This window comes from Haliotis asinina, chromosome 9, assembly GCF_037392515.1.
Source record: "Haliotis asinina isolate JCU_RB_2024 chromosome 9, JCU_Hal_asi_v2, whole genome shotgun sequence".
NCBI classification, from domain to species: Eukaryota; Metazoa; Mollusca; class Gastropoda; order Lepetellida; family Haliotidae; genus Haliotis; species Haliotis asinina.
This window is the reverse complement of record NC_090288.1, coordinates 27,397,204-27,415,108: the sequence shown is the minus strand read 5'-3', so window position 1 is coordinate 27,415,108 and position 17,905 is coordinate 27,397,204.

The following is a 17,905-nucleotide window of genomic DNA, read 5'->3' as shown; positions in this document are numbered from 1 at the left end:
AGACCATACTCCCGTTCAGGAACCACCGTATTCATCGATTTTTTACATTAACTTAGAGCCCAGATAGAAAGGTAGTGTCTGCACATAAAATGTACATCAACACCTTAGGAAACCAGAAAAAAATACAATGAGACTGAGTTCCACGTTAATGTGTTGTTACAGCCGTTGTTTCCATCACGGGGGTGCATAGACACATGCTCCGACCACGGCAGCTACAATTACATATCACCACTCTCGTTCAGCGACCATACTCTCGTTCAGGAACCACCGTATTCATCGATTTTTTACACTAACTTAGAGCCCAGATAGAAAGGTAGTGTCTGCACATAAAATGTACATCAACATCTTAGGAAACCAGAAAAAAATACAATGAGACTGAGTTCCAAGCTTATGTGTTGTTACAGCCGTTGTTTCCATCACGGGGTGCATAGGCACACGCTCCGACCACGGCAGCTACAATTACATATCACCACTCTCGATCAGCGACCATACTCTCGTTCAGGAACCACCGTATTCATCGATTTTTTACATTAACTTAGAGCCCAGATAGAAAGGTAGTGTCTGCACATAAAATGTACATCAACACCTTAGGAAACCAGAAAAAAATACAATGAGACTGAGTTCCACGTTTAAGTGCTTTTACAGCCGCTGTTTCCATCACGTAGGTGCATAGACACGTGCTCCGACCACGGCAGCTACAAGTACATATCACCACTCTCGTTCAGCGACCATACTCTCGTTCAGGAACCACCGTATTCATCGATTTTTTACATTAACTTAGAGCCCAGATAGAAAGGTAGTGTCTGCACATAAAATGTACATCAACATCTTAGGAAAACAGAAAAAAATACAATGAGACTGAGTTCCACGTTTAAGTGCTTTTACAGCCGCTGTTTCCATCACGTAGGTGCATAGGCACACGCTCCGACCACGGCAGCTACAATTACATATCACCACTCTCGTTCAGCGACCATACTCTCGTTCAGGAACCACCGTATTCATCGATTTTTTACATTAATTTAGAGCCCAGATAGAAAGGTAGTGTCTGCACATAAAATGTACATCAACATCTTAGGAAACCAGAAAAAAATACAATGAGACTGAGTTCCACGTTTATGTGTTGTTACAGCCGCTGTTTCCATCACGAGGTGCATAGACACACGCTCCGACCACGGCAGCTACAATTACATATCACCACTCTCGTTCAGCGACCATACTCTCGTTCAGGAACCACCGTATTCATCGATTTTTTACATTAACTTAGAGCCCAGATAGAAAGGTAGTGTCTGCACATAAAATGTACATCAACATCTTAGGAAAACAGAAAAAAATACAATGAGACTGAGTTCCACGTTTATGTGTTGTTACAGCCGCTGTTTCCATCACGGGGGTGCATAGACACATGCTCCGACCACGGCAGCTACAATTACATATCACCACTCTCGTTCAGCGACCATACTCTCGTTCAGGAACCACCGTATTCATCGATTTTTTACACTAACTTAGAGCCCAGATAGAAAGGTAGTGTCTGCACATAAAATGTACATCAACATCTTAGGAAACCAGAAAAAAATACAATGAGACTGAGTTCCAAGCTTATGTGTTGTTACAGCCGTTGTTTCCATCACGGGGTGCATAGGCACACGCTTTGACCACGGCAGCTACAATTACATATCACCACTCTCGTTCAGCGACCATACTCTCGTTCAGGAACCACCGTATTCATCGATTTTTTACATTAACTTAGAGCCCAGATAGAAAGGTAGTGTCTGCACATAAAATGTACATCAACATCTTAGGAAACCAGAAAAAAATACAATGAGACTGAGTTCCACGTTTATGTGTTGTTGCAGCCGCTGTTTCCATCACGAGGTGCATAGACACACGCTCCGACCACGGCAGCTACAATTACATATCACCACTCTCGTTCAGCGACCATACTCTCGTTCAGGAACCACCGTATTCATCGATTTTTTACATTAACTTAGAGCCCAGATAGAAAGGTAGTGTCTGCACATAAAATGTACATCAACATCTTAGGAAAACAGAAAAAAATACAATGAGACTGAGTTCCACGTTTATGTGTTGTTACAGCCGCTGTTTCCATCACGGGGGTGCATAGACACATGCTCCGACCACGGCAGCTACAATTACATATCACCACTCTCGTTCAGCGACCATACTCTCGTTCAGGAACCACCGTATTCATCGATTTTTTACACTAACTTAGAGCCCAGATAGAAAGGTAGTGTCTGCACATAAAATGTACATCAACATCTTAGGAAACCAGAAAAAAATACAATGAGACTGAGTTCCAAGCTTATGTGTTGTTACAGCCGTTGTTTCCATCACGGGGTGCATAGGCACACGCTTTGACCACGGCAGCTACAATTACATATCACCACTCTCGTTCAGCGACCATACTCTCGTTCAGGAACCACCGTATTCATCGATTTTTTACATTAACTTAGAGCCCAGATAGAAAGGTAGTGTCTGCACATAAAATGTACATCAACATCTTAGGAAACCAGAAAAAAATACAATGAGACTGAGTTCCACGTTTAAGTGCTTTTACAGCCGCTGTTTCCATCACGGGGGTGCATAGACACGTGCTCCGACCACGGCAGCTACAATTACATATCACCACTCTCGATCAGCGACCATACTCTCGTTCAGGAACCACCGTATTCATCGATTTTTTACATTAACTTAGAGCCCAGATAGAAAGGTAGTGTCTGCACATAAAATGTACATCAACATCTTAGGAAACCAGAAAAAAATACAATGAGACTGAGTTCCACGTTCAAGTGCTTTTACAGCCGCTGTTTCCATCACGTAGGTGCATAGACACACGCTCCGACCACGGCAGCTACAAGTACATATCACCACTCTCGTTCAGCGACCATACTCTCGTTCAGGAACCACCGTATTCATCGATTTTTTACATTAACTTAGAGCCCAGATAGAAAGGTAGTGTCTGCACATAAAATGTACATCAACATCTTAGGAAACCAGAAAAAAATACAATGAGACTGAGTTCCACGTTTAAGTGTTGTTACAGCCGCTGTTTCCAGCACGGGGGTGCATAGACACATGCTCCGACCACGGCAGCTACAATTACATATCACCACTCTCGTTCAGCGACCATACTCCCGTTCAGGAACCACCGTATTCATCGATTTTTTACATTAACTTAGAGCCCAGATAGAAAGGTAGTGTCTGCACATAAAATGTACATCAACATCTTAGGAAAACAGAAAAAAATACAATGAGACTGAGTTCCACGTTTAAGTGCTTTTACAGCCGCTGTTTCCATCACGGGGTGCATAGGCACACGCTCCGACCACGGCAGCTACAATTACATATCACCACTCTCGATCAGCGACCATACTCTCGTTCAGGAACCACCGTATTCATCGATTTTTTACATTAACTTAGAGCCCAGATAGAAAGGTAGTGTCTGCACATAAAATGTACATCAACACCTTAGGAAACCAGAAAAAAATACAATGAGACTGAGTTCCACGTTTAAGTGCTTTTACAGCCGCTGTTTCCATCACGGGGGTGCATAGACACGTGCTCCGACCACGGCAGCTACAATTACATATCACCACTCTCGTTCAGCGACCATACTCTCGTTCAGGAACCACCGTATTCATCGATTTTTTACATTAACTTAGAGCCCAGATAGAAAGGTAGTGTCTGCACATAAAATGTACATCAACATCTTAGGAAACCAGAAAAAAATACAATGAGACTGAGTTCCACGTTCAAGTGCTTTTACTGCCGCTGTTTCCATCACATAGGTGCATAGACACATGCTCCGACCACGGCAGCTACAATTACATATCACCACTCTCGTTCAGCGACCATACTCCCGTTCAGGAACCACCGTATTCATCGATTTTTTACATTAACTTAGAGCCCAGATAGAAAGGTAGTGTCTGCACATAAAATGTACATCAACACCTTAGGAAACCAGAAAAAAATACAATGAGACTGAGTTCCACGTTTATGTGTTGTTACAGCCGCTGTTTCCATCACGGGGGTGCATAGACACATGCTCCGACCACGGCAGCTACAATTACATATCACCACTCTCGTTCAGCGACCATACTCTCGTTCAGGAACCACCGTATTCATCGATTTTTTACACTAACTTAGAGCCCAGATAGAAAGGTAGTGTCTGCACATAAAATGTACATCAACATCTTAGGAAACCAGAAAAAAATACAATGAGACTGAGTTCCAAGCTTATGTGTTGTTACAGCCGTTGTTTCCATCACGGGGTGCATAGGCACACGCTCCGACCCTGGCAGCTACAATTACATATCACCACTCTCGTTCAGCGACCATACTCTCGTTCAGGAACCACCGTATTCATCGATTTTTTACACTAACTTAGAGCCCAGATAGGAAGGTAGTGTCTGCACATAAAATGTACATCAACATCTTAGGAAACCAGAAAAAAATACAATGAGACTGAGTTCCAAGCTTATGTGTTGTTACAGCCGTTGTTTTCAGCACGGGGTGCATAGACACACGCTCCGACCACGGCAGCTACAATTACATATCACCACTCTCGATCAGCGACCATACTCTCGTTCAGGAACCACCGTATTCATCGATTTTTTACATTAACTTAGAGCCCAGATAGAAAGGTAGTGTCTGCACATAAAATGTACATCAACATCTTAGGAAAACAGAAAAAAATACAATGAGACTGAGTTCCACGTTTAAGTGCTTTTACAGCCGCTGTTTCCATCACGTAGGTGCATAGGCACACGCTCCGACCACGGCAGCTACAATTACATATCACCACTCTCGTTCAGCGACCATACTCTCGTTCAGGAACCACCGTATTCATCGATTTTTTACATTAATTTAGAGCCCAGATAGAAAGGTAGTGTCTGCACATAAAATGTACATCAACACCTTAGGAAACCAGAAAAAAATACAATGAGACTGAGTTCCACGTTTAAGTGCTTTTACAGCCGCTGTTTCCATCACGGGGGTGCATAGACACGTGCTCCGACCACGGCAGCTACAATTACATATCACCACTCTCGTTCAGCGACCATACTCTCGTTCAGGAACCACCGTATTCATCGATTTTTTACATTAACTTAGAGCCCAGATAGAAAGGTAGTGTCTGCACATAAAATGTACATCAACATCTTAGGAAACCAGAAAAAAATACAATGAGACTGAGTTCCACGTTCAAGTGCTTTTACTGCCGCTGTTTCCATCACATAGGTGCATAGACACATGCTCCGACCACGGCAGCTACAATTACATATCACCACTCTCGTTCAGCGACCATACTCCCGTTCAGGAACCACCGTATTCATCGATTTTTTACATTAACTTAGAGCCCAGATAGAAAGGTAGTGTCTGCACATAAAATGTACATCAACACCTTAGGAAACCAGAAAAAAATACAATGAGACTGAGTTCCACGTTTATGTGTTGTTACAGCCGCTGTTTCCATCACGGGGGTGCATAGACACATGCTCCGACCACGGCAGCTACAATTACATATCACCACTCTCGTTCAGCGACCATACTCTCGTTCAGGAACCACCGTATTCATCGATTTTTTACACTAACTTAGAGCCCAGATAGAAAGGTAGTGTCTGCACATAAAATGTACATCAACATCTTAGGAAACCAGAAAAAAATACAATGAGACTGAGTTCCAAGCTTATGTGTTGTTACAGCCGTTGTTTCCATCACGGGGTGCATAGGCACACGCTCCGACCCTGGCAGCTACAATTACATATCACCACTCTCGTTCAGCGACCATACTCTCGTTCAGGAACCACCGTATTCATCGATTTTTTACACTAACTTAGAGCCCAGATAGGAAGGTAGTGTCTGCACATAAAATGTACATCAACATCTTAGGAAACCAGAAAAAAATACAATGAGACTGAGTTCCAAGCTTATGTGTTGTTACAGCCGTTGTTTTCAGCACGGGGTGCATAGACACACGCTCCGACCACGGCAGCTACAATTACATATCACCACTCTCGATCAGCGACCATACTCTCGTTCAGGAACCACCGTATTCATCGATTTTTTACATTAACTTAGAGCCCAGATAGAAAGGTAGTGTCTGCACATAAAATGTACATCAACATCTTAGGAAAACAGAAAAAAATACAATGAGACTGAGTTCCACGTTTAAGTGCTTTTACAGCCGCTGTTTCCATCACGTAGGTGCATAGGCACACGCTCCGACCACGGCAGCTACAATTACATATCACCACTCTCGTTCAGCGACCATACTCTCGTTCAGGAACCACCGTATTCATCGATTTTTTACATTAATTTAGAGCCCAGATAGAAAGGTAGTGTCTGCACATAAAATGTACATCAACATCTTAGGAAAACAGAAAAAAATACAATGAGACTGAGTTCCACGTTCAAGTGCTTTTACAGCCGCTGTTTCCAGCACGGGGGTGCATAGACACATGCTCCGACCACGGCAGCTACAATTACATATCACCACTCTCGTTCAGCGACCATACTCCCGTTCAGGAACCACCGTATTCATCGATTTTTTACATTAACTTAGAGCCCAGATAGAAAGGTAGTGTCTGCACATAAAATGTACATCAACACCTTAGGAAACCAGAAAAAAATACAATGAGACTTAGTTCCACGTTTAAGTGCTTTTACAGCCGCTGTTTCCATCACGGGGGTACATAGGCACACGCTCCGACCACGGCAGCTACAATTACATATCACCACTCTCGTTCAGCGACCATACTCTCGTTCAGGAACCACCGTATTCATCGATTTTTTACATTAACTTAGAGCCCAGATAGAAAGGTAGTGTCTGCACATAAAATGTACATCAACACCTTAGGAAACCAGAAAAAAATACAATGAGACTGAGTTCCACGTTTATGTGTTGTTACAGCCGCTCTTTCCATCACGGGGGTGCATAGACACATGCTCCGACCACGGCAGCTACAATTACATATCACCACTCTCGATCAGCGACCATACTCTCGTTCAGGAACCACCGTATTCATCGATTTTTTACATTAACTAAGAGCCCAGATAGAAAGGTAGTGTCTGCACATAAAATGTACATCAACATCTTAGGAAACCAGAAAAAAATACAATGAGACTGAGTTCCACGTTTAAGTGCTTTTACAGCCGCTGTTTCCATCACGTAGGTGCATAGGCACACGCTCCGACCACGGCAGCTACAATTACATATCACCACTCTCGTTCAGCGACCATACTCTCGTTCAGGAACCACCGTATTCATCGATTTTTTACATTAACTTAGAGCCCAGATAGAAAGGTAGTGTCTGCACATAAAATGTACATCAACATCTTAGGAAAACAGAAAAAAATACAATGAGACTGAGTTCCACGTTTAAGTGCTTTTACAGCCGCTGTTTCCATCACGTAGGTGCATAGACACACGCTCCGACCACGGCAGCTACAATTACATATCACCACTCTCGTTCAGCGACCATACTCCCGTTCAGGAACCACCGTATTCATCGATTTTTTACATTAACTTAGAGCCCAGATAGAAAGGTAGTGTCTGCACATAAAATGTACATCAACACCTTAGGAAACCAGAAAAAAATACAATGAGACTGAGTTCCACGTTTATGTGTTGTTACAGCCGCTGTTTCCATCACGGGGGTGCATAGACACATGCTCCGACCACGGCAGCTACAATTACATATCACCACTCTCGTTCAGCGACCATACTCTCGTTCAGGAACCACCGTATTCATCGATTTTTTACACTAACTTAGAGCCCAGATAGAAAGGTAGTGTCTGCACATAAAATGTACATCAACACCTTAGGAAACCAGAAAAAAATACAATGAGACTGAGTTCCACGTTTAAGTGCTTTTACAGCCGCTGTTTCCATCACGGGGGTACATAGGCACACGCTCCGACCACGGCAGCTACAATTACATATCACCACTCTCGTTCAGCGACCATACTCTCGTTCAGGAACCACCGTATTCATCGATTTTTTACATTAACTTAGAGCCCAGATAGAAAGGTAGTGTCTGCACATAAAATGTACATCAACACCTTAGGAAACCAGAAAAAAATACAATGAGACTGAGTTCCACGTTTATGTGTTGTTACAGCCGCTCTTTCCATCACGGGGGTGCATAGACACATGCTCCGACCACGGCAGCTACAATTACATATCACCACTCTCGATCAGCGACCATACTCTCGTTCAGGAACCACCGTATTCATCGATTTTTTACATTAACTAAGAGCCCAGATAGAAAGGTAGTGTCTGCACATAAAATGTACATCAACATCTTAGGAAACCAGAAAAAAATACAATGAGACTGAGTTCCACGTTTAAGTGCTTTTACAGCCGCTGTTTCCATCACGTAGGTGCATAGGCACACGCTCCGACCACGGCAGCTACAATTACATATCACCACTCTCGTTCAGCGACCATACTCTCGTTCAGGAACCACCGTATTCATCGATTTTTTACATTAACTTAGAGCCCAGATAGAAAGGTAGTGTCTGCACATAAAATGTACATCAACATCTTAGGAAAACAGAAAAAAATACAATGAGACTGAGTTCCACGTTTAAGTGCTTTTACAGCCGCTGTTTCCATCACGTAGGTGCATAGACACACGCTCCGACCACGGCAGCTACAATTACATATCACCACTCTCGTTCAGCGACCATACTCTCGTTCAGGAACCACCGTATTCATCGATTTTTTACACTAACTTAGAGCCCAGATAGGAAGGTAGTGTCTGCACATAAAATGTACATCAACATCTTAGGAAACCAGAAAAAAATACAATGAGACTGAGTTCCAAGCTTATGTGTTGTTACAGCCGCTGTTTCCATCACGGGGTGCATAGACACACGCTCCGACCACGGCAGCTACAATTACATATCACCACTCTCGATCAGCGACCATACTCTCGTTCAGGAACCACCGTATTCATCGATTTTTTACACTAACTTAGAGCCCAGATAGAAAGGTAGTGTCTGCACATAAAATGTACATCAACATCTTAGGAAACCAGAAAAAAATACAATGAGACTGAGTTCCACGTTTATGTGTTGTTACAGCCGCTGTTTCCAACACAGGGGTGCATCCACACACGCTCCGACCACGGCAGCTACAATTACATATCACCACTCTCGTTCAGCGACCATACTCTCGTTCAGGAACCACCGTATTCATCGATTTTTTACATTAACTTAGAGCCCAGATAGAAAGGTAGTGTCTGCACATAAAATGTACATCAACACCTTAGGAAACCAGAAAAAAATACAATGAGACTGAGTTCCACGTTTAAGTGCTTTTACAGCCGCTGTTTCCAACACAGGGGTGCATAGACACACGCTCCGACCACGGCAGCTACAATTACATATCACCACTCTCCATCAGCGACCATACTCTCGTTCAGGAACCACCGTATTCATCGATTTTTCACATTAACTTAGAGCCCAGATAGAAAGGTAGTGTCTGCACATAAAATGTACATCAACACCTTAGGAAACCAGAAAAAAATACAATGAGACTGAGTTCCACGTTTAAGTGCTTTTACAGCCGCTGTTTCCATCACGGGGGTGCATAGGCACACGCTCCGACCACGGCAGCTACAATTACATATCACCACTCTCGATCAGCGACCATACTCTCGTTCAGGAACCACCGTATTCATCGATTTTTTACACTAACTTAGAGCCCAGATAGAAAGGTAGTGTCTGCACATAAAATGTACATCAACACCTTAGGAAACCAGAAAAAAATACAATGAGACTTAGTTCCACGGTTAAGTGCTTTTACAGCCGCTCTTTCCAACACAGGGGTGCATCCACACACGCTCCGACCACGGCAGCTACAATTACATATCACCACTCTCGATCAGCGACCATACTCTCGTTCAGAAACCACCGTATTCATCGATTTTTTACACTAACTTAGAGCCCAGATAGAAAGGTAGTGTCTGCACATAACATGTACATCAACATATTGGGAAACCAGAAAAAAAATACAATGAGACTGAGTTCTACGGCAGCTACAATTGCATATCACCTGTCTGGATCAGCGACCACAGTCTCTGCTGTTTCATGTATATTCGACCACGGTGGCCCTACATAAGTATCATGCTCCAAGCTGCGAGACCAGAATATTTTGGGAAGAGCTGGAGAGACATTGTCTGCACTTAAAATGTAGACGAACACCTCAGCTTTTCAGAAAATAATACTACGGGCGTTAATTCAACCGTTTACTGGTTCCTTGTGTGCCTTGTGCCGGAGTTCCTTGTGTGCCGGTCGCCAACAGAAGCAGGCGAAGCCAGTACTGAGACGGGGTGTGTCCAGTCGTTGTACGAGTGGTACGGTTAGACACAGTAAAAAAGTGACAAAGGACAGCATGATGTTATGTGAAATTATGGCAATGGAATGACTACTGCCACGTATCCGATGACTAAGAGGGCACGTGACCAGAGCGCGGCTAGTGGTCCCTCCACTGACGGCTAGCCCAGGGGGAGGGGTTAGGCAGGACGAAAACATCTTGGTAGCAAGAAGTGGGTAGAGTGTTTGGAATGGATGGAAAGTGAACAAATCTTTTAGTATCATGTTTACATAGCGCCGCCTTGGTCGAATGTGAGTGAGGGGGTGTTGGACACAGCGGCCGCATCACCACTAAAGTGTTGAATTATGAGTGCAAACAATAAAATGCGCAGAGAATTAAATGTAGAAGAACATCTCAGAATTTTAGAGAAAAATACATGGAGTCTTAGTTCAAACGGTTAGTGGTGATGCGGCAACACACTCACACTCACATTCGACCACGGGCAGCCCTATATAAATATGATACTTTAGTTTGCAGAGTCATGTATTTGGCAATGTTTTAGAGTAATATTTCACATGAAAAGGTAGGTTCAACGTATATAATGTAGGTGAACATCTCAGGATTTTAGATAAAAATAAAAGGATTCGAAATCCAACGCTTCTGTGGTGATGCGGCCGCTGTTTCCAGCACGCTTACACGCACACTTAACCACGGCAGTCATAAATAACTATGATATACCTTAGGTATTCTATGCACTAGATAACACCAACTTTCTTATGAAACTTCAGTTATTTTTTTTTTGAAGATCATTATTCAACCGAAATGGACATAAGATAATCTATACAGGGGTGTAGGATGAAATACAACTGTTATAAATAATACATACTAGCAACAAACGAAGATACTTAGTACAGGGACTTGATATAGTCTCCTGCTGTGAAAGGCAAATGACTTGAAAACAGATATAACCATAACTCTGCTTTATACACAATATTTCCGAAATAAAGAACACAGAAAGATGTAGTGACCGTAGAGCTAACACGCACGGTTTCTGTTCAGCCGTAATGTTGCACAAATGTAATGTAATATCTTCATATACTCAATTAAACAGAACAAACTGGACAGGTTAGATTTTCCTCTCGTTCATGGCTCATTCGAAGGGATGTACAGTGAAAAGAAAGTCACTGGTTATGTGACTTGTCTTATCTGATATTTACAAACTGATGAGGGAGACCCGGAAACACGTGGCGTCAACACGTAAATACCCTGTCAGTGCCAGATGATGATGTACCGTGCTCCGTGACACTTTCAGCATAGTCCGGGCTGACGGCATTCCCCTGGCAATAGTTATCTGGAAGAAATTATCAATTTGTCTCACATCTTATTATCGTCACCCGGCGGCCCTTCACATTCTGTCACGTGATGCGGTAATACGGTCGTACCTACAACCGTATATCTATCTATCCACCCACACGCACACGCACACGCACACGCACACGCACACACATATGGCAGATATACTATTATGGAATATATTAAGAAAAGAAATACTGAAATGAAATACATCAACATATTGAAGGTGGTATTTCTATTTCAAATTAGAGAATCTCATCCAAGTGTCTACTGATATCAAATATATCAACACGAGTTGATAAAGTAACAAATATTTACCTTTAGCTTAAACAAATATTTTTTACCTTTATCAACGAGTGTTTGTATAATTGATATCAGTAGACACGAGGGTGCGATTCTATTTTTCATCCAAAATCATTCTTCATTAATGAAATGAAAATGCACAGCTCTGAACACAGCACTCTTATTAGATTTGCAGTGCAACCATGTCATAACACTGAGACGTTATCAAGTTCATGACGTCATAGCATTGTCAGAGCATTGTGCAAAATATACGTACTGTCAAAGCGATATCGTCTGGTCTCCCACAAGCTCTGTCTCCTGTGGAAAACAGTTTTGGATGATAAATAACGATAACTGCATGTAAATGTTTCTAAGGGTAGGGAAACCTATTCAGAATTCTACCATGACTTCAGTAAATGCTGGATTGTCATTGGTTAATCAAAGTCAGAGGTACATAATCACGTTATATACCACTGATTTTCCAATACATTACTTTTATATGCTAATTATTATATCCTCATTATTGAGAAAATTTTGACTGATTTAAGTTATTTGGAATACACAGTAACATATACCAAGACAATTAATTCAAGAGACGTCCCAAGGTAGGCGCACCCGCGTTTTCATTGTTTTGATTGCGTTTTGATTTGGTAATGTGTGTGAAACTCTAAACGTTGACCTGAAAGTGTCATTAAAGTTTTGTGAAAGGTCATTGGGCTTTCGAACATCATCTTTCTTCGTGAAACTTTTAAAAAATGCATTAAACTGTTGTCTTTTATTTCCTTTTAAACTGGTTGCGGTCATTACAATATTACAGAACGGGTGCTAAGATTTCATCTTTGAAACCCTTTTTATCATTAGAAATGTTCAACACTCATTGACTAGGTACATTTGGTGGGTATTTAGCATTTATGTTCTTGACAGCTCAAACTAAAAGCACTTGTGCTGCCAATGTTCATTTCTGTGGAATGGCGCATGTGTAGCCAGTCCTGGGAAAAAAATTATCTTTCAGGACGGAATTTTCAAGAAGATTATTTCAAAATAATGTTTGACAGTTTCTTCCGAAAAGGGAGACATCGTAACGTTGTTGTATCTTTTGTGTTTATGGAGACATTAGACCCCATCCCACCCAAGGTTTTACAGTACGCCGGTGCTGGGGTTTGGGGCTGGGGTTTTGGGTTGGGGTCCTATATGTACTATCATATGGAATTCGTAAACAATAAGCAAACTCTGTTGTGGGATCTGTCACAAGTCATTACATCAGCCCAGCTCCAGGGACATCTGGAGTCTAGGGAGAGTGGCAGCGCTCACAGATGCCGAATTTGTCTTACAGATTGCACAATTCTCTAAAGTAGTAATAAGTAGGTTTTAAAACAATATGTAAATAACATATTAAAATGACTTGATTACAATACATCCATGTGCTTAGCATTCACTCCAGTCTTGGAGCAGGGTTATCTATCCTATCTCTGATTTTATGCACAAAATTCATATCAAAGAAAAAGATTTTGAATTTATTTCTTCCATTACAAACATGTAGTGGCATTTTTCATGCATTCTAGTGGCAAGCCATAAGAGTGTTAAAATAGAAGTAAAATACAGGACTAAAGAGAGTGAAAATGCAGTGATACATCATGACATATTTATTTGTTACCATTTCCGTCTTTGTCTCTGTAAAACATTGCAGTTTCGTCAAAGTAAAATGTGAATAATCACAAAGAACTGTGTCGATACAGTTTCAGATCAAATAACAACACATCACTGAACACATGGACGAAACTGATAGGAGTCATAAACACCTAACTGAAACTTTAATGCACCAATATTGAACAAGTAAGGAAATAAAAAAAAACAAACTTTATGTTCATAAACACTGTGGATACATACATATTCATAAAGAGTAATAATCTGTCTCACAGCCCCAGAATGGCGTTATCTACCCCCACTGCCAAGCTGAAGCTCCATATGAAGCATGTCCTGATTTCCTCAGGTTCTGAATTTCTTAACTCGCTATGGCTCCTATTCAATTTAAATGGTTTATTTGTTACTCTCAAAATCATATATATTCATCAGAGACCAAGCGTTTATCTATCAAAGTCCTGACGTTCCTCGTTATAATGTGTCAGTAAATATAACACTGAAGGCTGCTGGTAGTTGGAATGCTGGTATGACTAGTTTGTGGTGTATGTGTCAGGGAGCGTTCAAGAATGTTCGAGTATACATCTCCAGATGCAACAGTGATCAGTGGCGACAGAAGGCCACTTGGTTCCAGTCCCTCTTGTTCTGTTGCCTGGATACATTTTACATTAGGACATTGGTGACAGATTACATTTTATATCATGGTTTGGTAGTGTAATCTTTTGAATAATAGACAAGTAGATAGTCCGATTTTCCTTCATTAGCCTGTAACAAAAGAATTGCATTGATGAACAATATCGTAGAGTATGATTTGATTTCCTTACAGCAGTGTGTGTACATGGTTGGAATACTCTAAATATACGCACGTGCAGTCATATACGCACACATGTATACACACTATGTACGCACACATGCACACACAAAATATACGCGCGCGCACACACACACATACATACACAGACTGATGATGATGCACTTTGTGCATGCATCTTGTGGATGGATACAGCACTTTTTAAATACTGTTTATTATTCACAGACTAAGCATTCGTGTAGGCAATGCCACGTGATCTCAAAAAAGAAGAAAATTATGGCCAATGGGCTGCTGAGGCAACAGATTCATGTTCGGGGCCACATAATCTACCGCATTATACCGCATGGGGAATAAGAAGTGTGGACACTGACGGCTTTCCAAGCAGGTCAGTTTCATATGAAACTTTCAGCGAGAACCACATACGTAGTTTGAGCTGATCAGTACACTATCAAATGAAGATGGAAAACGAGTAAGTGAAAGAATCCTAATTCTTATTTCTGAATAGATTTAGTTGAAGAATGAACATTAGTGAAGCAACGTGTAATTCCAGTAAAAGGTTTAGTAAGATTGTTTATGCATTCATTTCCACAAATAAGTTGAAATTTTGTGATTTTCTCAAAGCAGCAACAATTAACATAGATATATGAATTTGCACGCTAGAATGTGTTCTGCATTTCTTATGATGCAAATGAAAACATTCGCATAAAATAGGCAATATTTTTGCAGGTTCGAATTCACACAGGAGTTCGAGAACAACGAAAGTGTTGTGCTTGCTAAAGCCCACTTTTGCAACATTACAGGATACTGCTTCAAGAACCAAAAACCTAAAAAGCACTACAATGAAAACTGTAAGTAAGCATTATGCCAGTATCTGTGATAACAGAATATGTAACTGAATTCTAACGTTCGAAAACGGCATTTAACTCTTTTCCATGATTTAGGTGTGGGCTCATCTCTTGCTCTGTATGAAACGTTTTCGTTGTGTCTCCATACAACTCTGTTTCTATATACATGTTCATTGTCATTGCTTATGTAGATATACCGACGGCATCAGAAAACCCGCTCATTCTGCTGAATGGCAGGAATGAAAATTTGAAGCCAAAAGATGGATCCCTGTTCTTAATAGTATCATCGAAGACATGGGATTGTAAATACAGCACAGGGCCCAAGGACAACCACAAGGTACATGTATATCTATGATTTAGTTACATGTAAATGCGAGATGGAAATATTGTTATATTATTTTTGAGATTCGTGTGATTTAGTTATAATGCGTTTGTAGATTGTGTAATGTTAAATTTACTTCTTTGCTGTGTATTCATGTATAAATATGGACTGATAGGTTTTACAGTATAAATATGGACTGATAGGTTTTACAGTATAAATATGGACTGATAGGTTTTACAGTATAAATATGGACTGATAGGTTTTACAGCAAATATAAGGCTTACAACTGTAATCAAGTACCAAAACGGTGGAGGATACCTTCTTATATTAAGTAAATGCAAGATGGAAGTATGATATGTGCCCTGCCGTCTACGTGATACATATAATATTAGAACAAAGCATTGTGAAACACAGCGAGTTCCTGAACATAATGCCACACTTTGAATTACGAAAGCATTACATCACACAGTATATATTCCCCGGCATTGTTGAATGTATGTCATACTCAAGTGACAGTTAATCTTAGTCAAACCCCAACTAAGCTTTTTCTTTGCTGACAATAGTAATTCGTCTAGTTGTGTATACGGAGCAATGAATTCGATTGTGAATAGTGGAATATAATTGGTGCAATCATACTCCATGCCGAGATCCATAACACCTTTTGGGCAAAAATTACAAAGCAATTCGTTCATATAAACTATTATCACTGCATTTATTATGTCGGCTTTAAATCTCTAAATCATCCTCCTCATCATCACTTATCCAATTTGCATTATTCCAGAAGACGGAACCACCTTCAGAGCACCAGTATGCAAGGAAATCTACCAGACAGCGACTGTTCACGATTCCAAAACTTCACTGTGACGCAAAACTGCACGTCAGAGAGACGCTGTGCTTCCCGTATGAAAAGGTGAGACTGCAATGCTTATGTTCATTATCAAAGTAGTGTCAGATGATCATATTTTCCAACTTCAGTCGGATAACACATGTTCACTTCGAACCCAATGCACATTATACGTGAGTGGGGAAATGAAACACGTCATATTTAGGTAAGTTCTGGTTAACGTTTAGGGTTTGAGTCCCATCTGTGTTTCGAACCCAAAGCCCAGAGCCCAAAGCCGAGGGCTTTAACAGTGAGGCACCTCATCGCAAATTAACTGTCAGCGATCTAACTCACTTAGCCACGGCATTGTCATAAACATGGAAGTGTGACCATTGGCAGTCCAGACTACGTACTTTGTGTAGTCCACAAAAGCCAAAGCCAAGGTGTCACCAGCTACGTGTTGTTTTTGCATGGCTTGTAGATCCGATGTAATAGATTAGGCTCAAGTGACGCGAATGTGCGAAATTTGAAACGCAAACGCACTTTTCAAATGGTTCCATCATATACAGGCCGAGAAAGGTGACAGAAGGAAACGACAAAAATACGCAGCTGAATTGAAGAAGGCATTGGTTGAAGGGAGACTATCAGAATATCACTTTGAACGACGCTTTATTGTTTCATTTCCGAGACCCGAAGACCATTCAGAACATCCCACTGGCGAGGTATAGTACAAAGTCATCTGGGTGTTGTGTACGTATACTTAGAAAGCTAGGCATCATTGTCCGCATGCGAATGTTAAGTGGTGAGAAGTTACTGTATCGTTGTTAGAGTAATTATTCTTGCTATACAGTAAACACTGTCTTAGCAAGCTCAAATGAAGGAAGAAGTATAGCTCGCTGTAACAGGATTTTTCTTGAACGCATTTCGACTATGAAGTTGTCACCGTGTTAAAATTCCTTCCTTTTAAAAATACTTCCAAATTTTCATGTTACATGTATTTCAATCGACAATTTTATGAAATAAGTGGCTGTAACCAAGAAACATTTCGTAACATCGGTCAATTCGCCATAATGGAAGTTTACTGTACGTAAGATAAAACATACTGAACGGTCCTTCCTGCAAATGTATGCTTCATTCGACATACATACATATGTACTTAAGTTCATTTGTGCGCGTGGTATTTCAATCAAATGTGAACCGGAAGCTATAGATAAGCTACATGACCATCATCCCTTATTTGTAACTTTTGTATGCGCCTATATTCTAGACAACGGCAACTAAGGAACATGTTGCAAGTGTCTCTCACAATGTTTTTCATTTTTCGCTAGTTAATTAGAGAAAATAATGACTTACAGGATAGCAGCGGCACAAACAGGGTCGACAAACTCGTGATTAACAAAATACATGAGGTTGTGGAAACTGGTGAAACGCGACCGAGAGAAGTTGGTTCAAAGGTAGAGGAATTTATGAAGGAGTTTATGCCGTCAAGACC